Here is a 26,299-nt window from a genome sequence, read left to right on the forward strand (position 1 = left end):
GCTACCAATATCCTTCCTCTCTACAGTAAAGTTTCTTGTCTGATAATATGACTTCTCACCCTCAAATTGCAATCCTTTATTACTTATGATTATCATTTACTCAACCTTTTCTCATTAAAATTACTTTGGCTATATTGCCTCACTAAAGGAGTCATTGAGAGTGGATGGAGTGGAAGCATCATCCAAAAACAGCAGTACTTCTGTGCCTCTAAACTAGTGTTTCTCCCATTATATCTAGATACAGTGCAAGCACTGGGTTTAGGCTGGTGGTGGACCAGCAAGCTCCACCAGCAGAAGCTATTGATCAAGTGGACCATCTACCACTTATGACACTGGTTATCACCATATTCTACTTAGGGTTGGATGACCATCACTTGTTTTGCCTCTTTGGAACTGCCCTGCAAGCCATTTCTGTTCCGCTTAGGACAATTGTACAGTGGCCCTCACATGCATGGAGTAATCTCCCTATAAGTGTTATTATTTTGTTTTTTTAACCAAACTCATTTTTTAAGAGTTCGTTTTCAGAAAATGACACAAATTTGTGAAGCAAGTGCATCAAACATGACACTTACTCAGGAAAAAATCCTGATTGATCCTGTCCAGTCTTAATCAGAATGTGATTGATTTTCTCAATGTTCTTTTTTGTTATTTCGACATTTCTGGGAAAAGATAATAACTTAGCTGAATGTAAATGACATTGTAAATTAGAACTTGATAGGGATGACTAATTTACGGGTCTAAAGGCTTGAAAAGTGGTGGGGTCCTCTTCATGCCTGAGGAGGTGTTCCTTGAGGAGATATGCCTTTAATTCTTTTTAGAACATCACAAGAGAGCTCAAAATGCAGACAAATGTTTTTCCAGAACTGGATCATTTTATATGGTGCATCTTTTCTTTCATATAAATTTGGATGCTATTCAACTGAGTCAGAATGGAACTTGAGAAGCCACCGAATATATAGTGAGCACCAGCCAGGCAGTAGAGAACCACAGCTCTGATTCTAGGTTTGAATTTTTATTTGGAGAGGCTTGATTCTAATCTGTGTAATTTAAATACTGTGGGCCCGATTCACAGAAGTAACTTAAGACAAAATCCTAAACTTACTACCATTTTGGTATTCACAGAAGGCACTTACTCATTTTGGTATTCACAGAAGTTAGGAGTCCTAACTTTAGGACTCCTAAATGACTTCTGTGAATACCGAAAGTCTTAAAGTTAGGATTTTTCTCAGTTTGGGAGTAGTAAAGTTAGGACTCCTAACTTTAGGACTCCTAAATGCCTTCTGTGAATACCAAAAGTCTTAAAGTTAGGATTTTTCTCAGTTTAGGACTCCTAACTTTACTACTCCTAAACTGAGAACAATCCTAACTTTAAAACTTTCGGTATTCACAGACGGTATTTAGGAGTCCTTAAGTTAGGACTCCTAACTTCTGTGAATACCGAAATGAGTAAGTGCCTTCTGTGAATACCAAAATGAGTAAGTGCCTTCTGGGAATACCAAAATGGTAGTAAGTTTAGTATTCTGTCTTAAGTTAGTTCTGTGAATTGGGCCCTGTTACTCAGAAATGTATATTTTCATTGCTGTGCCTTTTCTAAAGGACAAATTCCTCTCAATGGCAAATCTAATTTCTTTAGACTCTGTAGAGAGTTCATGTTCCTTGATCTGAAATATGCAGGTGTGGTGGCAATGAACACTTCTTTTATGTGATTCCTTTTGAGTTAGGCATAAGAAATGCATTTAAGAATAACGATTTGGCAGTCTCTGAGCCAATTTATACCATTGCCTTTGTATCTATTGCAAATGAAATGAATTTGTTATTTAAGTAGGCTGTGAGAGCTTAGCAGATCTATATGCAGATTTTGCAGATGGCTAGGAGGATGGTGAATACTCGACATGTTTTACATGCAAATACATCCCAAACTCTTTAACGAAATCACCTGGTATTAGTTGGGGGTGCTCGGACTAGATCTTTTGCAACATGGTTTTGGAAACTACCAAACCTGTTCATAGCATGCTTATTGATTACATGTCGGTTTTATTAAATGCTACTAAGAGTCCATGGGGAATGATAAACCATTGCCTACTTTTACTTATAAGAAGGGCATCATCCATTTATTTGGCTGGTTGCAATCTCATTGCCAAATTATGCTCCGAATCAAGGTCTGTTTTTATTCTCACATGGGTGATCATTATTGATTTGGTTATACAGCTGGATGTAGTTGTTCTGTGGAACTGAAGATGTGTGATAGGTTTTTGTAGGTTGCAAGAGCTTCATATACATGGTTGTTATATGGGTGAGTAGTTGCGCTCTATAAGAACCCTAATTGACTGGACTGATTGATTGATTTATTGATAGATTTGTTGGTTTTTAATCGGGAGTGCTTTATATGCTTGGGCACTGATTATGTTGTGAAGGGGAAGGAATTCATCTCCAAAAAGGAAAATTATATTTGAATATGGCACAAAATCATCTTTTTGTATACATTTGCACATGTTCCATGTGTAAATATACATTTTGTAGGAGGTATAGAGTGACACTATGTAATTTAGGGAACATCATTTGGAATATATTAGTGAATTCATGGAGAGTGAAATGTGTTCAAGAATATTTACATGGGTATTTGACATGAAAGGAAATCAAATTTTAATACTTTACAGCATTGAAATATTCTTAGATGCTGTTACCTATAGCACAGTACACATATTAATAAGGATCATTACATAAATTAAACCAAATTAAAGTAATTTTCCTGAGAAACAAAAGGGTCTGCTGTCATGATAAATGCAGATAATTTAAGGCATGATACCTAGTTTCAGTGACAAGCCTTCGGTCCATTAAAGAGACAACATCTGTATTAAAGAGAACGATTCTGTATAGTACCATTGCGGCAGTAAAAGCATCCACCATTTGTATAGCACTCCACTAGTGTAGCTTAGGTTTCTCCACCAAAGTAAATCTATTGACCACTGGATTACTCACTGTGGGAAGAAAAACATTGGGTAAAAATCCACCAATGCTTCTCATTTCTTGCCATATTTAGCAGGTTGATGCCCCTTGATGTCAGATGCTAGTTCTGTAAGCTCAGCGAGTAGCGCTGCAAGCAGATAGAAATAAGGAGGCAAGTGAGCAAACGAGAAGTGGTGTGCGGAGTGAGGGTGCTGAGACCGGTGTGCAGGAGCACTGAGCTCCCTACCCCTGGTTCCCATTTCCACGCTCCTTGTACCACGGAGATTCCATGATTAGGAGCTGAGCGAAGCAGAAAAGGAGTGGAGCAGAGCAGAGTGGAGGAGTGAGTAGGTGCTCCCCGGGTGACCCCCTACAGGAGTTCCTAGCTGAGGTCTCTGTGGCCCTCACAGGGGACTCGTTGTGAGCTCTGCCTCCTTTCTAACCCTGCTTTTAGCTCAAGTGGTTGAGTTGGTGGGCCAGGCAAGATTGGTTCTGTGATCCTGTGTAGTCTTAGTGCCTCAGGGTTTATCTCTGTGCCCTACAGTGTACACTAGAGACAGAGGGCCGGATTCACAAAAGTAATAGGAGACAAAATTCTAACTTTACGACTGTCTGTATTCACGAAGGTCATTTAGGGGTAGTAAAGTTAGGAATCCTAACTTTACTACTCCTAAATACCTTTTGTGAATACCAAAAGTTGTAAAGTTAAGATATTATCTCAGATTAGGAATAGTAAAGCTACAAATCCTAACTTTACTACTCCTATATACCTTTTGTGAATACTGAAAGCCGTAAAGTTAGGATTTTGTCTCAAATTAATTTTGTGATTCGGGCCCTTACACCGCAGGTCACCTTGGTGGTGCGGAGGCGGCCGGCATTATGTTGGTGAGACCTGTGCCTCCAGGTGGGGAGTCCGCTTTTCGAATGCTGCATTTTCCACCTATAATATTTGCTATCAGACGATTGCCTGCCACTCAAATGCCCTATCGTGTTTTGACCATCATATTGATTCCTGGCGTGGGCTTGCACGTTCGTCGTCTGCTTCAATATGTTGGCATCGCTGGTACTGCGGAGAGTTTTTGTAAGGGGGTCTTTCTGAAACCTCTTCTTAGGGTGGTCATATAATCTTCACTTTAGATATTTTTTAGGTCTCGCGCCTAGCGAGGCAGTGCGTAGCACTGCTCGCGCAGCATGAGACCTTTAGTATCTGAAAAACAGGGTTTTCAAGCTGACCTAGGAATCGCACACGCTCGTGCGTGTGCTTTTCCTTATGTGCGACACGATTGGCCTTTGCGTGCGTCTTTTTATAAAAGACTGCATGCAGTAGACCAAAGACGGGCGCATTGCTGCACCCATGGCCTATTGGTGTCTATTACACGCTTGGTGCGTGTAATAGACACCAATAGGCCATGTGGCTTCAATTATCGTGCCCAGACACGGGCAAGATAATTGAAACCACGTTTGTCGCTGTGGCGCGCGCGCGCACAACTCATTTGCTATATCATGTTTTCTTTTCTACATCCAGAATAAACAGTGTTTCTGTAGAGAATTACATTATTTATTAAAGTGTTCAGTTCGAATATGTGATGCTGTTTGCAGACACAGTGGCGTAGCAAGGATGCCGGGAGCTGCATTGCAAACTGACAGAATGGCTTCTCATCCCATGGTTAGGTACTGAATCACAGCCATATTTGGGAAGCAAAAGGTCCCTCAGCAGGTGCAATTGCACCCACTGACAGCTACACCCGTGCACAGAAGACCTCGTCAGTACACAAGGCTGGTGGTAGCTAAGACACCTGTGCAGGGGATGGAGGCGATGAGGAAAATCTGGCAAGGTGAGGTTTGAATTTGTAATGGCCGATGGCCTGTGTGTGATGTGAAATGTGGCTGCACAAAGGACCTTCCCTGATTATTCATATTGTTCTCCCAGGGCATCTAGTCTTTCGTGTAAAATAATTCCTGTAAAAACGCAGAACTTATGACGTCACATAAGGATACCAACTTGATTTATCATTGGATAAGGACGCAAGGTGCTCACCCATCTGCATACCTTGCTGTATAACACAGAAGCTGTCGGAAGGAAAAGGCTGGGATTCAGATGTCGCCAGTTGACGCAGTTAGATCCACAAGACCGAAGCGAGCGGTATATGAGCATAAGATGCCATGACTGACACCGAGCTAGGATAACAATTAGGAATATGTACTAATGTGGCGCTTAAGAGTTTTCAAACATTTCTACCTCCGTAAAGATAGTCTTCAAACATTTTTACAGTAAGCCCTAGTTCCTGAAGGCGATTGCAGCCCTCGAGAGAGAGAGCCATGGAACCAACGTTTTTCAGACATCTTGCAGATCAACTGATGTCTGCACAAGAATAGCACCCACTCCGGCCTTGAAACGTCATCTGTGAGGAGCTGTGCGTCATCTGATGCTATTGAAGTTGCTCTAGTGAAAAACACAAGCCACACCTCGCTTGACAGTGTGTTCCTCAAACAATAGCGCGAGCAGAACATGCTCTTTGTCACCGCACCAGGTGAAAACCTGCTTCAATAGAGAGAAACTGAAAGCGGATTGTCTCCGTGGCTACCATATATAGTTCCATCAAGCCATTATTTTAAACCTTTGGGGCCCACTCTTGCCACACCGAGTTAGCGCATCGGTTTTATTTCGTAGATTTCCTCATTTTTAGGATTCACAAAAAATCCCCACGAGTATGAGCTATGAAAACCGCAGCGTTCTTGCCATACCCTGCTTCCGCCTAGTCGCGCTCCTTCCTGGATATTGCGCTCAAACTTGCATAACACAGAATTGGAGGTTAGTGGAAACGTTTATTTGCCCATTTCTCCCAGCTTCTATTGTTCACAACGAAAATTATTTTCCATGTGGAGAAATCCATTTTCCTCAACCCCTTGAACATATGCACCTGTTCGGGGCTGTTCATCCTCTATGAGCACACCTACCCCTTGCTCTTTAGCTACTAGTACTGCACTTGCAAACATGAGTGTAAAAGGCCATTGGGAATGATCGGGAACGGCCACACAGGTGCGACTGTGTGGGTTTTAAGAGCATTTTCAACGCCCCGTTTTCACAGTCTCCTCCAGTACATTTTCATGGCGCTCCTGTACTTGTGACTGTGGGAAATGGAAACACCTGGCACTTTTACTCAGACATAAGTTTAGTTTGTAAATGCAACATTCCACAGAGCCCGCTTTTTGAGCTAACTGCGTAACGTATGCACACAATGTTTACTCACTCCGCCTTCAGAGAAGATTCTACTTTCTCTTTTGTTTGTCATGCCTTTTGCGATGCTTTGCAACGACACTGTAATTTCTGTACGGGAAGGCAGACAAACAGTGTAAGCCAGATGGAATGCACAGCTTTGCTTGTTACCAGGTAGAATACAATTTGAACCAATTCTGCCTTTCATCCTTCTGCTGTCGACGAAATGACTGCCTTTCATCAAATTCCAGGAGACGATTCAGTCTATGAATAGGCCTGCATAAATGATGTTCATTAGTACTAATTGATCAAATGCTTTGTGACAGAAATTTAAAACATGTCACAGCTTTTCATCACAATGCATGGAAATTTTACAAGGAATAAAAAGGTATTCACACTAACTAGGAAAGCGGATGCACATCAAGGGTGCCTGTAATCAGCAGTGGCAAATCATTAGCAAAGTGAGTCCAACTCCGAGTACATTTTTCACACCAACGATGAACAGGTTTTAAAACCCTTGTACTGCTTGTTAGAAAAAGAACTGTAAAAGTGAGTGCCATAACAGATGAGTTCGCTGATACCGCTGCAAATATGATCACACCATTGCTTGGGGCAGGAAGCAGTGTCCTGTCCAATATTTAACTAAGATTCAGTAAAACAAGTTTGCTAACAAGTCTGCCTTGGGATAAAGCTGAAGCATTTCCCAACAGAGTGTGGGTTTTAATGCTACTTTGTTAAAAATAGATCTTACTACCAATTTGTCTCAGAGTGCTTCTTAAAAAGATTCCAAATTGGAAATGAATCAATGTCCTTTAAATCCAGTTCTCATCAACGTATAGTGGTTCGACGTTCATATAGGCCCACAATTTAACTCCGTCCTTGTGTCTCTGGTGCATTTTTGTTCATAGACCTAGGGAATATAATCCACTGGTGGACCAGCAGGTCTTCACTGCAATCTTGAATCTACAATTAATGATTAGATTAAAGTTCCTAGAAATTTAGGTAGGTAATTTTCCCCATGTATGAGGACTACGCAGATGCACAAATGTTTTTGAACCTGGGCTTGACTCTGATCATCAAACTTTGACGCAGAGCAAGAAAGAGATGGCAGAAAAAGAAGAAAGATGGAAAAATAGTGATAAAGGCAGAAAGCAGGGATGACAAAGAACCCAGCGAAGTATCTCACAAGATGTGTAAGGTGGTAGAAGAAAGAGGTTTGAGGTGCCATCAAGACATGCTTGGTATTCTGCAGCCCTGGCATTCAGCAGTGCCACAAGCGAGCCGCAAAGGAAAACATAGGCCCTATACATTTATAGGTTTAACAATTTGAGCACTGAGTGGTTCTTAAAAGGGGCACTTAGCTTCTGTAGGAGTTTCTGCCATGCTCCCCCCTTAAAACAGTGAGGTCTTCACCACCCTACCCACAGGACTTACTACTGGTGTGTAAGGGCATTCCCGCAATCACCCAGGTCAAGTTTAGTGAGCTAGGTCCCTGTTGTTTTTCTGGAATGTGTCAGGAAACACTCGGGCCTCCACCGCATTTGCAGGAAGCAGATGAGGTAACTCCCCCCTTCTCGAGTGGAGACCAAGGAATCAAATAGTGCCTAAGCCAGTCGGCTAAAGGTTGCAGCAAATGTAAATCTACAGCAAGGGTGGGCTTCATCCGGCCCGGGTGACACTTTATTCTTCTGACGCAACAGATCCCTTTGATCCTGCATAGCATTTTCAAGTTCAAAACCTGCATACCGTTTTCTGTTTTCAAGGGGGTACATCAACGTTACTATCCTAAACAGCATTGTTTTTAGGTCTTGCGCCTAGCGTTGCAGTGCGCAGCCCTGCTCGAGCAGCGCGAGACCTCATGTAGGGGGTTCTGAAAGCTAACCACACGCTTGTGTGTGTGGTTTCGCTTTCGCCGGCAGCCATTGGCTTTAGCGAGTTTAAAAAAATAAAATAAGAGACACAATTGGGCAAAGGCGGGCGCATGTCCCGCCTTTGCTACGTCCATTCCCATCGGTGTCTATTACGCGCAGCAGCACGCGTTCGCCTCCCTGCCGCGCTCCCTCACCCCCGCTCCTCTGTGGCGCACGCGCACCACTGGTTATAATTATTGAAACGCCCCACACTGCCCTTTGTCTTTAAATATGGCAGCCGTGCCTTGCTTCCCCGGGGCCAACATTTTCGTGACTAATGAATGTAATCACTGTAACTTTTTGCTTTACGCTACACTCCTGAAAAACTCTAGTTTTCCCATGGCGCCCGCGTCACAGACACGCACACTACCACACATTGGTTTTATGTAAAAAGGTGCCATCCCGAGTCCCGAGGTACCTTTGGGCAGTCAGAGGGGAGAAGATTCAGCCCTAAAGCAGGAAATGCTTGTTGTGCATTTGTCAGCTGCTGCTTGTCACCCGATCATTCGTGGGCCACCTTAAAAAAAAAAACAGCAGCGGCGCAGGCACAGACGATTTACTTCTCACCAATGCACAGCATCTTACCTGCCGTCCCCATACTCTACTCTCAACATGGTAGCCTACAGTAGCGGCGCTCGCCTCCAGGCACAGTGCTTCAAACGTCTCACTGCTTCAGAAAAGGTATGTAAAAGGGGCTCCGTGCGTCATCATCATCTCAGATGTTTAAAAGCCTGTACAGCTTCCTATTCTCTGCCAATACGTCTGCTATTGCCTTGTTTTCGAAGTACCTCAGTGAGGCATTTACTCCATTCGCATCTTTATGGGAGCAACAAGCACTGGCAGCCTGAATCTCATCAGTGTCCCCAAACAGTCTATGATAACCGCAGATGGCCCCTGCAAGTTTCCACATGTCAGCTGCATGTTGCTGCATGCAAACAAAAGAGGCGTCTCACTCCTTACCGTGCTACCCCCAAGGCTAGCTGCTCTCCATTAACACCTCATATTAGCTCTTCTTGATACCCTGCCTCTGAAGGGGAGGGCGAGGAGCGGGGAAAGCTCAGATCTCTGCATTCATTCCTTGAGCAGCAGTGTCTCGAGCATTCTAAGCAATACAGTATTAACATTTGTTGCCAACTGGGTACAGAATAGGGGCATGATGTATTAAGATTTTGAGACAATCTGTGTCCATGAGACAGGTGTTATAAATACATCATTCCAGCCACACGTCTTAAAGTGTGTACCTGTCTATCTCTGTGGGTAAGCGCTTCAGCGCCTCATAAAGTAGGAAAGTAGGCACCATACAAATCCTACTATGCAATGCAGTTTACACACTTCCTAGTCAAATGCATGTTTCCTTCTTCTCCATTATTTCTTCAATGTGCACTCTGGATGATTGAGAGCAACACATTGCTTTATCTATGACAATTTCCTTTTGGTGATTGTGTGTCTATACAGAGCTTTAAGTGAAATAAAAAAAAACTGGGCGGTCTCTCAAAGGGCCGTAGTCGATGTAATTAAGGACGTGGCTTAAAACACTTAAGCTACAAACATAGTGCGCCGCACAACTTGTATTTCACTGTTTCTGTCATTGCATCCAGATATATAATACAACAAGTGACATTACACCTACAGCAACCCTGGAATATTGGCTTTGCCAATGCTTGTTAGTTGTGGAAGCAAAATCAGCAACAACTAGGGCTTTGTTGTATAAAAAAATGAAAACTCCTCAGTTTTGAAAGGATGAGACGGTGAAAGAACTATAACGAGTGTCTTAGAAGTTACCTCAAAGGTAGTAAAGGGTGGTAACCCTGCAAAGTTCACTTTTTTGTTCGTTGAGGGTGGGTGCAAAAATGAGAGAGTATATGACTACGTTGTAGAAGAATCAACGTTCTACATAAAGTTGAATTTTTACAATTACTTTCTTTCGGAGATTGCATGCTGTTTGTATCAGAGAGGTAAAGGAGAGTAGGGAGAAGGAAAGAGGTGATATGGCCCCGCCATGCCGTCCAGCGCTGCCAAGCTTGAGCATCTTTTGGTTGTCTCGTGGCACACCTGGTGACTGAAGCCATGGGCGTAATGCATTTCCAGGTTAGCTTTGAGCATGCCCGCAAGAAGACCTTAGCAACCAGGTAGTTGCACTGTCAGCTAGGCTTCGACCTAAACAAGCATTTGCAATGCAATAGCTCTTGCATTACTGAAAGTTTGAGCTATTGGCGTTGCAAATAATAATTCAACGCCAATAGCTCAAACTTTCAGTAATGCGAGACCTATTGCATTGCACAATGCTTGTTATCATTTTGTTTGGCAGCGCACAAACTTGGTGGCGTGCGCTCTAAAAGAGGTTTTTGTGAGAGTATGATGCCTTGAAGAAATTGTGCTCTAGTCTAGGCGACTTATTTCTTCTTTCCCTAGCCAAAATTCTAGTCAAAATCCGAAAGTGAGAAGATCCACTCATAACACCAGAAGTTTACAGCACCATTTATTAAATCTCATCCAGTTATCATTGTTTTTTTTCAGAAAATGCCTAAGGCTGCCTCTGATGCAGTGCCTGAAGATCTAAATAGTTGTCCTACTGACTTTCTGCCCGTAATTTCGCCCTCCTTCTTGGCCCATGGTCCATCTAAGAGGGCAAGTGCCGATAAAGGGCCTCGAATGCCTAGTGGTGCTCTCAAGGACTTGGTTCATTTGCCTCCATCTATTTCTGTAGCATCCACTGTGGGGTTGTTTGCAGCTGCCCTTTTAACAGCCCCTAACCCTGTTGACACCATTCTGATGGACTGTCAGTCTGCAAGTGCATCACTAGAGGGCAATTGTGGGGGGTTTGTGTTGCCTCTGTTTCTGAAGCATTGTTGCGAAGCAAAATCTGCATTGAGGTAGCCACAGCTGCCAATAAAGAGGTGATGATGGGTGAAGATTTTATTCTTCTGTACATTGACATTGATTTGATAGTGGAGGATGGGAAGGGTCCCTCCATCTTTGGCTCTTCACCAAAGGATCAGAGGAAGGGGGTCCTTTAATTTGTTCCCAATTCATTGACCCCTCCTTACCTCAGAGTCTCTCTTTACCCCCACGATATTGTAGCTTGTCTCCCTTGCAGGGTACGCTTTCTGGATTGGATCATGACCTTTTCCTTCTGAGTACTCAATGGAATCCTGGTAGTGGAGCTGTTGGAGGGGAGGGTCTTCCTTTACTGATATTATGTTTTGTATTGAAAGGATCCTATCCTCCATCTTGTCTTGCTGAATTCTGATTATGTAGTAGAAAGGATGTCTGCAATTCTGTTTGAAGTGCGGAATGTGAGGCAGCTTGGTTCCCCTAAGCTAAAATCAGCAGTAAATCCCTACAAGGGCATTATCATGAAACAATAATCTAAGATGGTTGTGCCCCTACGAGGGTCAACAGATGTCTGTCTCTGTTCAACCTGGTAAACCACTGCGTCATATACTGAGCCCAAAAACCCGAAAATAAAGTACTATGTTTAAACCAGCTGTTTGGGGATTTGGATCAATGTTCCCCCCAGGGGGAAGTGCAGATAGATTTGTTCCTAATGTTCAAAAAGGGGTAAAAAAGGTATTAAAAAAGCAGGGCCAGTAAACAGATCAGCATTGCAGACTGTTGTACAGTGGGAGGGGCAGCCGGCATTTGCTGGTACATCCACAGCTGGGTACCCTACGGAGTCAAGTGACATGCTGAGTAGGACCTTGAGGGAGGACACGGTGGAGCCCTCTGTGGGGAGTCAGAAGCGAAAATTTAAGGCAAGGAAAAATAATAAAATAAGAATATTTCCTAAATGCCATTGTTCCTGATGTGCAGAGGGTGAGTGATCTGTTGAATCCTCCTTCAGCTGGCAGTGCCTCAACCTGACCTTCTATGCAGAATTGTATGTTTAATTCCCCTGATGGGTAAGTGGCAAGTACTAGAGCAGTACTGGCCATTTCCACTAATCTGAGTCTTAACCTTCAGGGGGCCCTGCCAGTTCCATCCACTACTTCAGCTAAGAGCCCTGCATTGGGAGAGGGAACAGTAAGATGGGTCCCCCCTCAATGACTAGAGTAAGATCCTAGCGAATGGAATATGGCTGGGTTGGGACAAATTGAGGAAGAGCTTAATCTTTCTACATCTTTGAACCCCTTAATTATGTGCATACAAGAAACTTAGTCCTGTAAAGAGTTTGAGTGCAGTTGATATTTTCTTTTTCCTGTAACGCAAGGCGTTCTGAAAGGGATCATGCCAGTGGGGGGAAGAGGGGTAGCAATCTTGCATAAGATACGGTCAATTGGAATCATATGGTCTTTATTCATCCTTTGATTTGTGCTTATGTTTGAAGTTGTCTCTCTCAGGAGATAATAATAGGGGTGGGTGACAAATTCCACTATGCCAGCAGAGTTTGCCCTCTCCGCACTTCACGCACAATGTGAAGTTCTGTAAAACTCCAGGGGTTTTCCTCCCACCAGTGTTAAGTTGGCGAGCACAAACCAACTCCAGGTGAGATGTCTCAACACAGGCGGTCACGGCAGTTTGCTACCACTCTTGTTGAGAAACCTGCTGCTCGGGTTGAGGAAGCTCCCACTCGAGTAGAAAGTCTACTCAAGTGACAGAAAGAAGCAGTGCCCTCTTGCTCTGCATGTGGTGCCATTCGCTCTGATTTTACAGCTTGGGAAAGCTCCCAGTGTTAAAAATCATCACAATTTACCGCACCCCACTGCTTGCAGAACTCAGCAAAGTGCAGAAGAGATTTTTCAGCACTTTCCGGAGTTCCACGTGGCAGAACTCTGCGAACTCCGCTCAGGAAAAGATAATAGGGGTTCTTCTTTCTTTTTATTAGAGAACATGTATATTCAACCTGGGAAATCGTTTGATTATCTTGTGAGTTCACTTTTTTCCTTTGTTTATGATATTTGTAATAATATAGTTATGCGAAATTAAAATGCCAACATGTCCAATTGTGCCTCTGCAATCTTTGGTAATATTGACAAAGAATATATATGGTCCATCCCAGAGATCCAGTTCCCTGATAAAATTAGATTAAACAAGTGTGGGTTCCTCTTACTTGAGACTATCAGAAAATTTGGCCTGATCATATTAAATGGGAGATCCCCAGTGGGTGAAGTTGCTTTGTATACTTTTCACACTTCTTCTACTCAGAGTCTCTTAGACTATGTGTTAGTCTCCTTCAAAATGCTTGGGGATTGTGAGAAACTCACTGTTATTCCACCAGATTTGAGTGACCATAGTTTAGTTAATACATTTGTTTTAGTTAACCTCCAGGAGCTAGTCCAGGGTAATCCCCGATTAGGCACAATTGGCTTTAGCAAGTCAAACGGTCGTTCCTTCTGGACAAGAAAAACACGTTTGTGGCAAGTGCTATGCTCAAGGGGGTTTGCGGAGACTCACTGGGTCTCATTTGTGGTGATCCCATACATTTCTTGAGTTCCACATGGAAGAGTTCCGTAAACTATGCTCTAGAGCAGACGGTCCCTGGTTTCTGAAAAAGTGCAAAAACTTCCTTTAAAGGGATACTCTTGCATCTTACCACAGCGGACACACACGCATGATACATCTTTGCCTTTTTGAGATCAGCCGCTCCATTCGGGGCCATTTAAGGACAACATCTTCCAGGGGCGGGAAGAGTGCTCTTTTTCTTTTTTCCTCTCGTTTTTTCTTTCCTTTTTATTTAGGTGGGTGGTGGGATAGTGGTTTTTCTTTGGAGCCTACATATCTTAAAGCATTTCACGTTGAAGCTGCTGAGCCCTGCGTGGCCCGAAGGTATTGCACTTTTCATTTGTGTTGCTCCATAACGATAATAATAATAATAAGAAGATTTAAACCTAAAGGGATACATCAGGAAATACACCTATTGACAAGAAAACAGCATTTGCTGTATTCTTGGGGTCAGCAGGATTAAATTGGCCATTTTAAACAGTTATGAACCCATCGAAAACTCAACAAATGTATAGGGGAATACGATTGGAAACGGATCAATTTGAGAGAAACTGCATATTCTGGTGACTCTAGGAAGTACTGGCGTTTGATTGCTGACTACTGTGATACTAGGGGGAAGGCTCAGGCAATCCCTATTTCTGAAAGTACTTGGGTGGAGTATGACTCCCAGTTTTATGCAAGTAACACCAAATCAGCTAGCCCCTCAATTCCCAGTGTGGAGGAGAGTTTGTTCTTGGCATATGGCCCCCCTTGTGTGTTGAGATAGTGGGGTTTATAAAGAATGTTTGAACTTCCGGCACTCTGGGACTGGATCAGGTGCCTATGCGGTGATTAAAAAGGATGCTTTAGCCTAGGGATCTTTCTTCACTATTTTGTGCAATCATTACCACCATTCTAGGATAATTCCAAAGTCATGGAATGGTAGTGTCATTGTTCTGTTGTACAAGAACGGCCCTAAATCCTCCCCTGCAAGTTTTAGACGGATAGATTGCTGGATGCTTCTGCCAAACAATTTGCCAAGAGTGTACTTTGTCATTTATAGCAATGGGCACAAGATCAGAATATTATTAATATCAAGTTGGTTTAAGGAAGTATCATAGTACACTGGATAACATTGCGGTGCTATAAACGGTGGTGGAAAAATATGCTCCATCTTGAGGAATGCCTGTATACACAACCCACATTGATTTCTCTACAGCGTATGATAGAGCAGATCCTTAAATGCTGTTGAGGCAGTTATATACTTTGAGGGTCCTGCTCCCTCTTTTGTGACTTGATATGGAGTTACGCATGGATACCTGTTGCCATGTTTTGATGGGATGGACGCAAGTTCTATCCAGCTAGGTTAAAACTTACAATGGTCTTAAGCAAGGCTGTTTGTTGGCTCTCCTCCTGTTTTCAAACACATATATTTCACATACCAGGTACCTTAAGGCAAGTAAGAGGTGATCCACCAGAATTGGTGCTAAGCCTATTGGCTCCTTACTATACACTGATGACGTTGTTATTATAAACTTGACTCCCATTGGCTTACAGCACCGTTTAGTGGCACTGTCAAAGTATGCAAAGGCCCACTTTTTGAAGATTAGCATCATCTTCAAAAGCAAAGTCCTGCTCTTTCGTAAGAAGGGATCAAAACTAAAGAGGAACTTTAATTAATATCTGGGTAATGAAAAACGTGAAATAGTGGATTTATAACTCTATCTCGGAAAGGTCTTTTCCACAAATGGCTGGGTTAGCGATCACATGAAGTTATGTGTAAGCAGGGCTCTTTCTCAGTACAATGCCCTGCATAGATTCTATAAAACCTGTAGAAGGCATCATATTGGCCAGGACATGCACTTTATAAGGCCAAAATCCCCTCCTCTTTAAGCTATGCATGCAAGGTATTGGACTTGAGTTATTGGCACTCTTTTGAGGGGGCAGAAGGATGAATCTTTCATCAGATTTGCAATTTGAATACACTGGCAGCTCCCTATGCTTTGTGCCCGAAGTTCAGTTTATTATCCACTTATGCTTTTAGCCTGGCTGCAGTCTTGAGGTGGGGAAATGCACTCCTCTGTGGAGAAGATGGTATTTTACGGGCAGCCTTGAAGGTAGAAATGTTTTTCCTGTTGAAAGAGTGGAGTGCATTTTTTAGGTCTTTTGAGCGGGCTAAAGTAATTTTTGGGATTGATCTGAACATGGACACCATTTTGCCCAAATCTCCCCTGAAGGGCTTTGTTAGAAATGGGGGTCTCTAGTTGGCAATGTTTTGCACATTTGTCCAAGAAGGTACCCTTCTTCCTAGTCAGGGTAAGGGAGTTACACTCCTAAAATAACCCCGGCTCACCCCCTTGGTAGCTTGACACGAGCAGTCAGGCTTATCTCAGAGGCAGTGTTTAAAGCATTTGCACATAACCAACAGTAACTCAGTGAAAGCACTGCAAATGGACACCCCACCAGTTTAGAAAAATATCGAATACTTTATATATTTAAAACAAGACCAGAATCTAACATACAGTACTGAAAAATATGCACTTTGCAAGAATAACACTGAAAATGCAATTCCTTGGAGTCGGTGGCTCTGTTTGGTACTACTGTGATACTGAAAACAACAGAATCCAACAGTTTGTCCGACCGCGTCGGTTTGGGTGTTGGCAGACTCGTAATCAGTATTTTTTTGTTGCGGCTGACAGGTTGGTGCAAGCCGGTCGTGGCAACTCTGGCAGTTGTGATGCGAAGAGTAGCGGTGCAGCAAGCGGTGCCCTCAAGGTGCGGTGCAGGCAGCAGCTTGGTGGCGGTCGTCCGGTGGCATCAGCGAGACCCAGGCTGCGATGCAGAGTGAAGACGCTCCTCATTGCGGTGCTGAAAGATCAGAGTGCAGGTGACAGAGCCGGTTGCGGGGAGCTGGCATCGGTCGGTCTGGACTGCGGTGTGGGATGGGGCGGTGCGTCATGAGACTTACAATCGGTGTCCCCCAAGCTCGATGCGGTCATGGGTGTCGAAGTCAGCAGGCAGCGACCGACTCGGTTAGACCAGGGTGGTGAAATGAAGTGAGGCGTGCTGAGTGAGGTGCCCACTGGTCATGATGCAAGCAGAGGCTCAGTGGCGGCAGCAGCAGTCGTCAGTGGGACCAGGGTTGTAGTGCGAGATGTAGCAGTGCCCTCTGCGGTTGCTTCAGGATACGGAGCCAGTGATAGAGTCGGCTGCTTCTCACCTCTGTGGCAACTGAAACCACAGTTCAAGAGGTGGTACCCAGAGATTGGTGAAGGTTTTGCAGTCCCTGAGACTTCAAAACAGGAGGCAAGCTCTACTTCAAGCCCTTGCAGATACTCAGCACAGGTAAAGAGAGTTCAGTCCAGTCCTTTCACTGCCCAAGGCAGAAGCAGCAAATGCAGGCCAACCCAACAAAACAACAACACAGGAAAGGGGCAGTACTTCTTCTGGCAGCTCTTCCAGCTCTTCTTCGTGGCAGGTTCCTTGATTCCAGCGAGTTCCAAAGCTCGGGGTTTTGGGCCCCCATGTTTACACTCAGTTTCTCTGTGTTCTTTTAGGCAGAGAGGGCCTGTACCTAGTCCAAACCAGTTTGGTTCTCTCTGGCCCAGCTTACGGGTAGGAGGTGGAGACAGCATTGTCTAAAGCAGACCAGGCCCATTCAGGTGCATGGAAATATCCTCCCACTACTCTAAATACAGCCCAGGTCTATTCAGCCCAGCCCTGACTCATCCAGGAAAGCCAGGATATGCCTCAACCCCCCCTGTGGCTGTCTGAAGAAAATGCACTTTCCCAACCCCTGTCATTCCAAAGCCAGATAGTCAATCCAAAAACCCAGCAAAGGCACACAAGATGGCTAAGTACGAAAATACATACTTTCTAAAAGTGGTATTTTCAAACCCGGAACATAAAAATCATCTTTACTAAAAGAAGTGTTTTTACATTCTGAGTCCAGGCACACTAAACCTCATTTCCCTATCTTGTCTCAATGGAAAGATATGCTTTTAGAATGCAGCTAGCCTTTCCATAGTGAAAAATGAATTACACTGTATTTCACTACCAGGACGTCACACACACCAGTACATGTCCTACCTGTAATATACATCGCACCTTGCCCACAAGGGCACCTTGGGGCTACCTTAGGGGCTGACGTATATATAAGAAAAGGGAAAAATATATGACCTGGCAAGTGGGTGCACATGCCAGGTCGACCTGGCAGTTACAAAATGTGCACAGACACTGCAGTGGCAGGACTGAGAACCCTTTACAGGGCTGCTTGTGTGGGTGGCACAATTTGTACTGCAGGCCCTCTAGCATCATTTGATTAAAGGCTCTGGCACTCTCAGTGCTCTTTACTAGGGACTTACTAGTAGATCGAATATGCCAATCATGGAATCACCAACCCATAATCCAATTTAAAACAGGAGCACTTTGCACTTTAACACTAAATCAGTCAAAACCGGGAGGTCCGAAAGCAAAAGGACAGGAGAAACACGCTAAAAGATGCCAGTTCTAACAGGCTTATTAAAGGGGTTCATGTTTAATGTGAGTGGGCCTAGAGATATTGCCCTATGTCAGCCAAAATCACGCAATCAGGTGGTGCAAGTGAGTAATCCATAGGAATAAACCCCAGATTTAATTTGGAATATGCCTCGGGAGATCAGAAGGCTGATTCTATTGTTGAGAATGTACCTGCTCCCCTTGCATATGCTTACTGGCATTTCAGCCAAAATTCCAAAAAAGGACAGAAGTTGCGAGTTGTGCCAGACTGGATTAATTCAGAACCTCAACCATGTACTATTTGTGTGCCCTGCGCTACATATTGCTCGCCGACATTTTTTAAGGCCTGTGCTTAGTAAATATAATGTCTGCTCTGCATGGGAGAGCCAGCAAATTTGTATTGTTCCTTTCGAATGAAAATATCTGTAATAGGATCTATCAATTTTTCAGATTTTTATTAACATCTATTAGGGCTTTGGGGCAGGAGTATCAGGGTTCAGGTGTCACATCGGATGGTGTGCTAAAGTTAATGCAATGTTTCAACCGAATGATTTGATATTTGGATGTTGAGTACAATTGACTTTTTGCACTTTAATCAGGGTTGTGTTCCTTCATACTTGCTGCTATTTGATAAGGACGCAATTATAAATATGTATGATCGCACTTTGCATTATTCACATAGCACTTTATAATGGCTCAAAAAAGAAGCTATGGATAAAGTTTCATATTTGATATCATCATTTTTCATTCTCCCCTTGAAGTTTCATATATTCCATGAGGTTGGTGTTATCGGAGAGTATGGGGTGTACCTAGGGTTGGGTGATCTGAAATGTGTTATGTATACATTTTAAATCACATTGTGTCTGATAATACTTTTAAGGAGATCTACCAACAGAACGGCAGTTGTAAAGCATATCTTTTGGGATGTTACGTGAATTGTTGCTTTATATTGGACAGTTAATGTCGTTTTTTATGATGTATGTAGCAGAGTGGAAGCTTTATATTCTTCTTCAACCGTTGATTTTAAAATGTATCATGCGTCTCTGCTTGTTAGAAATGGGGTTTCTGGTCACATAAATCACTGCGCCACTAGGCACTTGCTGTAACACATTTAGGGCACTGTAGTAAATACCCCTAAGTAATACAGGTCATAACTCACTTTGCCATAAGGCAATTTTCCACAGACATAACATAGATCCTAAATCGCTTTGTAGTGTATGCCAAACCCCTTTAGACCACGTCACTTGCTATTATTGACAAAACACATTAGCTGGCCAACCAGGCCAGTGACACAAATATCACAGTAAAAACATTAACAGAACCAACTGGCAGGAAAGCCTGGTTTCCACCAAAACACTTCCCCCTGCACCCCTTTTTCAGACCACTCCTGCTGTAAGGAAACGTTATATCGGTTTCCAGATAGCATAGAGCAAGTGTCACAAATGACACAGGTGAAATGCGGGAAAATGAAGGTTCTTCCCATTGAGACAAGCACCTCAGTCGCAAGTACACCGTCCTGCTGCCCTTGCACAGATCAACGTGAAGGGGGGTCGCTGGCCCTGTCCTGTTTCAGCCCTGCAGCGGGGCTTAAAGCAAGCCCGATGCCTCCGGTGGAGCTCAGAAATGCGGAAGGGATTGCCAGCAACAAAATGCCCACGGTTGACTCGGTAGCCGGAAAGGGGGGCGGAGCACCACCACTGCTTTGGAAGCCCTCAGCTGGTCTCTGTTGAAATGGACCAAAGGCTATCTGTGTCTCAGTGCTTGTCAGCCTGGTGCGGCTGGGAGGCTCCTACTTCCCATGGCCATTCCTGCACCCAGGCTTTGTCGGCAGCAGACGCCATGATCGCTTCCTGGTCTCAGATTGCCTGTTCCATGGCAACCTACTACCGCTCGCCAGCCCTCTGGTGTTGCTCTTTTGGCAGGCTGGCTCCACCCATTGGTGTGGCCGCGTCAGGCTCACCCAGGTTGCACCGTTCTGCCAGTGGACCTCCTTCCCTAGTCCTGCTTACAGCAAGACGTCAGCTTTCTCCTCGGGCCCCCAGAATTTGAGGTGGCTCGCAGCACAGCCTCTCTCCAATGGCAGGGCCCAGCCCACTGCTAACCTTGTCGGCAGTCCCTCTGTCCTTCCCTCGCTGCTCTCTGGGGTTTCCTCCTCAGCACTGCAGCGGTAATGATCCCTTGTACAGGGATGTGCCTCAGCATGGCTGCTCCCTCTGCGAGGCTGCACGGCATGACCCTCACACACTGGCTGATAGGGAGAGGGAGAGCACGTCCTTCCCTCAAGCTCTCCCTTTCCTGGAAACCCGATGGACAGTGTAGCGGTGCAAACGCTGGGTGGAGCCAGTACTGAAAGTCTAAAACACACTCCCCACACACTGGGATGGACAAAAAAGTGCTCCTCATGCATTTTACTTTTAAAAATAAAAGAAGGGAACAACAGTCCAGTCCTTCTCCGGCAGGAGCAGCAGCTGCAGGCCAACCCTACCCCTACACTATCGAAGTAGGGTAGTGCTCCTCATAGCTCTTCAACTTTTCTTTTAGACAGGTTTCTTTTAGATCTGGTATAGATCTCTTCTGAAGTCTTTTTGGCGACCACTGACAGAATGAGCAACTGCAGGCCAACCCACTCCTCACTCAGAAAAGGCAGCACTCCTCACACAGTCTTTCCGCTCTTCTTCTTGGCAGGGTCCTCTTGTCCCTTGAAGTAATCTCAAGTCCTAGGGTTTTAGGTGTAATACTTACACCCCAAAATGTCATTGTTCGCTTTGTGGGAAGGGTCTCTGGACCCAGTCCAAACCAGTCCTGTCCTCCCTGGTGCAGCATGATCACAGGGGGCGGAGACAGCATTCTGAAAAAGGAAACACAGCCTATTCAGGTGCAAGCAAAACTCCTCCCACCACTCTAAATGCAGACCACCTGTATTCAGCCCTGATAACAGTCACCCAGACAAGGCAGGGCACACATCAACCCCCCTAGTGACTCTCTAGAGTGAATGCACATCCCAGCTCCTGTCACTCAAACACCAGACGCGAAATACACAAACAGGCAGAGGCACACAGAAAGGTAAAGTAGGAACATGCCTACTTTCTAACCTTGGCATTTTCAGACACAGAATTTAAGAACCACTTCCACCAAAAGGTGTGTTAATAAATTCTGAGTTGAGAGAGCCTAAACTTCATTTTTTATCTTGTTCCGTTGAAAGTCACATATGTAAAATTGTTACAGTGCAACCCCAATGAGAAGCCTATCGGACAGATAGCCTTTCAATAGTGAAAAACGAGACACAAAGTGTTTCACTAGCAAGACATGTCACACACACCAGTACATGTTCTACCTTTCACATACACTGCACCTTGCCAATGGGGGTACCATAGGCCTACCATAGGGGTGCCTTACATGTAATGAAAGGGAAGGTATGGGTCAGGCAAGTGGGTGCACTTGCCAGGACAACATGGCAGTTTACAACTGCGCACGCAGACAATACAGTGATAGGTCTGACACACATTACAGTGCTACTCATGTGGGTGGCACAACCAGTGCTGCAAGCTAACTAGTAGCATTTGATATACAGGCCTTGGCACACACGTGCACTTTACTAGGGACTTACCAGTAAATTAAATATGCCAATCATGGATAACCAATCATATCATATTTTATACAGAGCACATTCACTTTAGCACTGATCAGCAGTGGTAAAGTGCCCAGAGTCCTATAGCCAGCAAAAACAGGTTCAGAAAAATAGGAGGCAAAAGACAAAATGTTCGGGGATAAACCTGTCAAAAGGGCCACGTCCAACACTGCTGTATTGTTGTTTTATGTTATGTGGACTTCCGTTGGAGTTCTGTATCATAGTAAAGATGAACAAAGATGAATAAAGGATCATTTTTGCCAGTACTCCCACCGAATGTAGAAGCAGGAATCCTAATCCCCAAATAGTTCAAGTTTCAAGTTTGATTTTATTTTGCATAGTTACTAAAAACCATTGCAACATTTTTGAAGAGAGGAAATTCATTTAAAACTAATGCTGTACACCGATAAAATCAGTAGAACACATACTAAAAAAATACTGTACAGTAGTTAAAATGTATCAGTGCGAGCGATTGCGGGAATCGGTTGGTTCCCAGGATAAAGTGCAGTGCAGTCCCCAAGCTGTGCTGATGTCAGGCGTGCGAGTGATCAGGTGCGGTATATTGCGTTTAGATCAGTTGTTGTGACCTTCTCAGAGTTGTAAGAAGTGTAAAAGGTGCTCCTTTCTTGATAAGATCAAGAAAAGCCGTACCCAGTTTGTAGGTCAAGTGCTCCACCGGCATCTTCTTGCTTCTGTGACCGAGATTGGGCTGTTATTTCAGGCATTTTTTTTCTGCCAACATTAGAAGTTTTACCATTCTGCAGTTCAGTTGCGTGTCCCCCGGATTGAAACAAGCCAGCAACGGTTGTCTCCTAGAGTGGAAGCCTTTCTGCTTAAAGGGAGCCTTTAGCAGCTGTGGCCATTCTTATTGCAAGTCCTTGCACGAGCATATTAGGTGTAAGATGTCTCCTTGAGTGCTGTTGCACAGCCTGCAAGTGTTTTGGATTGTTGCCCTCTGCCAGGCTGGAAGGTGCTGAGTGCATGGGAGGATGCCCAGTCTGTATTTTAAAAACTTTATTTTTGTGGATTTGGGGTAGCCCTGGGTTGGTTAAGTACTTTTGCGGTGCAAGTGTTTTGTAATTATTTAGGGTCATCCAGGCATGCGATCTGTGTGAGAATGTTGCCTTATCCTCTACCAGTGAGATTGTTTTTACACATTTCCAAGCTAGTTTTTTGAAGGTTAGGTGGCCGAGTTGTGTGTTCCAGAGTTCTGTGAGCCTAGTGGCTTCCAAAGATGTCTGAAGGTAGCTCCTCACTTGTGAGGTTTCTCTGTGCAGAATTTCGTGCCATAGCAATTGATTTAAGGTGTTTGGGTTGGCGCCTCTGATCTTATGCCAACAGATAATATAAGATCCATGCCTGGCCAATGATTGTTGTAGAAGGACGAACTCCAGCCTTATTTGAGCCGGTGAAGTGTAGTGCGGGAGGCAGAACATGATTCTGTAAGCTTTGACCAGAGTGCTATCTAGTGTTTTGGCGTCTCTCCCCCGCATTGCTTCGCTGCCGTAGGTGATTGTAGGGAGTAGTTTGGCTTGGACTAACGTCAGTAGCAGGCTCAATGTCGGCCCCATGAGCTTGTTTGTGGGGTTCTTCATAGTTAGTGCTATAACCAGCCCTCTCCTTTTTATTTAGTCTTTTTGGCGCGTGAAAGTCCCTCCCTGTCATTTATAAATCCTAGGTATTTGTCTTCCTGTGAAAGGTTCAAGTTGTGTGCCTCCCAAATACCATTTCCTCTGCTGATTTCCTTTGGTATTTATTGACATTGTCCTAGTATTGCTGAGGTTATTTTTTAAATTGTTTTCTATTGCATAGTTCTGCATTTCCATTAGTAGATGTTGGAGGCCCATATGAGTGTGGCTGAGCAGAACTACATCATCCACATACATAAGGTTGGTCAGTGTTTTGCCACCTAGCTTTGGTGTATGTGAGTTGCAGATGTCAAGAGCTTTTGTAAGGTCGGCCATAAATAGGTTAAACAGTGTGGGTGCAAGCACGCAGCCCTGCTTCAGTCCTTTACTTGTAGGGACCTTTGAGGAGAGGTGAGTGCTGCCGCCTAGCTTCACCTGCACCCAGGTGTCCGTATGGAGAAGTGACAAGGTGTTTAGGATTGGCTGTGGGATTCCCCAGTGCGCCAGCTTACCCCATAGTCTTCCCCTCTCCACATTATCAAATGCGGAGCTGTTATCGATGAAGCATAGGTGTAGGGGAAGGTTGGATGTTTTCGCTGTGTCAATCAATAAAGAGAGAGCTAGGATATTTGTTGTTGTGCCAGCCTTTTTGTGAAAGCCTGTCTGATTTATCAGTATTATCTCTGTTGCTCCTGCCCAGGTAGTGAGGTCCTCCAGGACAGTGCCCTCAAAATATTTTGCTTCGTTGTTGATCAATGCTGCTGGCCGATAATTACTTGGCTCTGCCTTATTGCCTTTTTTTGTGTATTGGCACAATTGTCGAACCCTTCCAGGAAAAGAGGTTAGAGAATGTCAGCCCAATCATCCGACTTGGCTTTGTACAATGCGGGCGGGATGCCATTCGGTCCCGGTGCCCCTTCTCTTCTCCTTTTTGCGATCTGCTTTTTTATTTGTGCTGACAGTGAGCTGCTGGCTATGCAGGGTGTGATAACTTCTGTGGCTTGTTCAGCTCCGATGTCTCATTGTTGCGCACTCCTATGAGCTCTTCTGCTGGCCAACTATTGCAATAGTGTGTTCTGCTGCCTCCCGGTTGTTTGTTAAAGTGCATCACGAGAAATTCCACCCAGTGTTCTTCCAAAATGTGTGACAAGAGTCCCTCATGATGAGGATGGATTATCCCATTCACAGTTTTCCAAAATCAGGCGCTGTCATTATGCATTAGGTTTTGAAGTAGTTTTACCCAGAGCACATTGTCTTGATCTTTATTGATGTCCCATTTAAATTTTTTGTGTGATGTCCTTTGGACCTTGAGAAGTAAGCGTATGCTTGCATCACAAGGATGTTTTCTCAGCTTACACAATGGCTGTTTTTTTGCTTTATTGTTTTTTTTAGAAGCTTGAGGGGGTTTCTTTGAGCTTTCGGGATGCTGTTTCTCCGGCTTACGTCCTGAGAGTGCACTTTTCTAACTGTGGTGCGACCTGGCATTCTAGAAGTGTGGCTAATCCCAAAATAGGGTAACTGTGACAATAGGAACATCTCTGGATTCCTAATCACGATGAGTGTTTTTCCAAACATTTTAAGGATGCTAGACATACCTTTTTGTGAAACTCTGCCACCTTTTCCATGGTGGTCTTTCACTCAGTAACAGCATGAATTGATGGTGGATCAGCTGCTATAGACTTGGAGGATAAGCCATAACTGGTTGGTTCTCTAGGTCTTAAATCCAGACCTCTGAGGACTTGATGCTTGAATCTGCAGATCAAATTTTATTTCATACGGAATAATTATAATTTCATGCACACATGAGCTCTATTGCAGTTGGCCCTAGAAAACAGTCCTTAAGAAGAGACTTGAGAGCATGGGGCAATAAAGGGAACATGTAAGCTTGAATCTATGATGCTTTCCTTAAACCTTCCCAAAAGTCCAATATCAATTATAATCTCCTTTAGAAAAGTACAAACATTTCGGCCATATTGATGTACTCTTGACTGACTGTAATATAATACAGTAAAATACAATGAAAAAGTCTGAGGGCCCGATTCACAGAACTAACTTAAGACAAAATCCTAAACTTACTACCATTTTGGTATTCACAGAAGGCACTTACTCTCTTTGGTATTCACAGAAGGCACTAACTCATTTCGGTATTCACAGAAGTTAGGAGTCCTAACTTTAGGACTCCTAAATGCCTTCTGTGAATACCGAAAGTCTTAAAGTTAGGATTTTTCTCAGTTTAGGAGTAGTAGGAGTAGTAAAGTTAGGACTCGTACCTTTAGGACTCCTAAATGCCTTCTGTGAATACCAAAAGTCTTAAAGTTAGGATTTTTCTCAGTTTAGGAGTCCTAAAGTTAGGAGTCCTAACTTTACTACTCCTAAACTGAGAAAAATCTTAACTTTAAGACTTTCGGTATTCACAGAAGGCATTTAGGAGTCCTAAAGTTAGGACTCCTAACTACTCCTAAACTGAGAAAAATCCTAACTTTAAGAGTTTAAAGTCTTTGGTGGTCAGATAGTACAGTGAATTGAGCACATGCTGAGAAGTGAAGTGTGTGAATTAATGGAAAACAAAAACTGAGAAAGCACATTGGAGGAAAACAAATCATGGAAAACCAATTTTAAGGAAAGACAATTTTACTGACATTCAAAAAAGCCAAAAACTAAAGAAAACATTTCAAGGGAAAGATAATTGGAAAGAAAAATTCAAAATTAGGGGTTTTTAGGGGTAAGGAATTATAGGAGTTCAGGCATAGAAAGGGGGCTTTTGGGTTGAAATGAGAGCCGTGTAGGAGTGGTGAGGAATTTCTGCGGTTCAAGGATGAGTGGTGCTTAGGTGTGTGAGTTGTTTTAGGTTCCAGGCTTGGCGGAGCGTAAGGGTGTTGAGGGGTTTTAGGGTTCATGAATGGGTGAAGTTTAGGACTCGTGAAGGTCTTTAAGGTTCAACTATAAGTAGAGGCTGGGGTGGTGAAGAGGTTCAGGATCAGGTGAGGAGTTTAAGGATTCATGGATGAGTGGAGTTTAGATGTAGAAAGAGGTTTTTAGGGTTCAGGGATGA

Source organism: Triturus cristatus, chromosome 5_2 (genome assembly GCF_964204655.1).
Source record: "Triturus cristatus chromosome 5_2, aTriCri1.1, whole genome shotgun sequence".
NCBI lineage: Eukaryota > Metazoa > Chordata > Amphibia > Caudata > Salamandridae > Triturus > Triturus cristatus.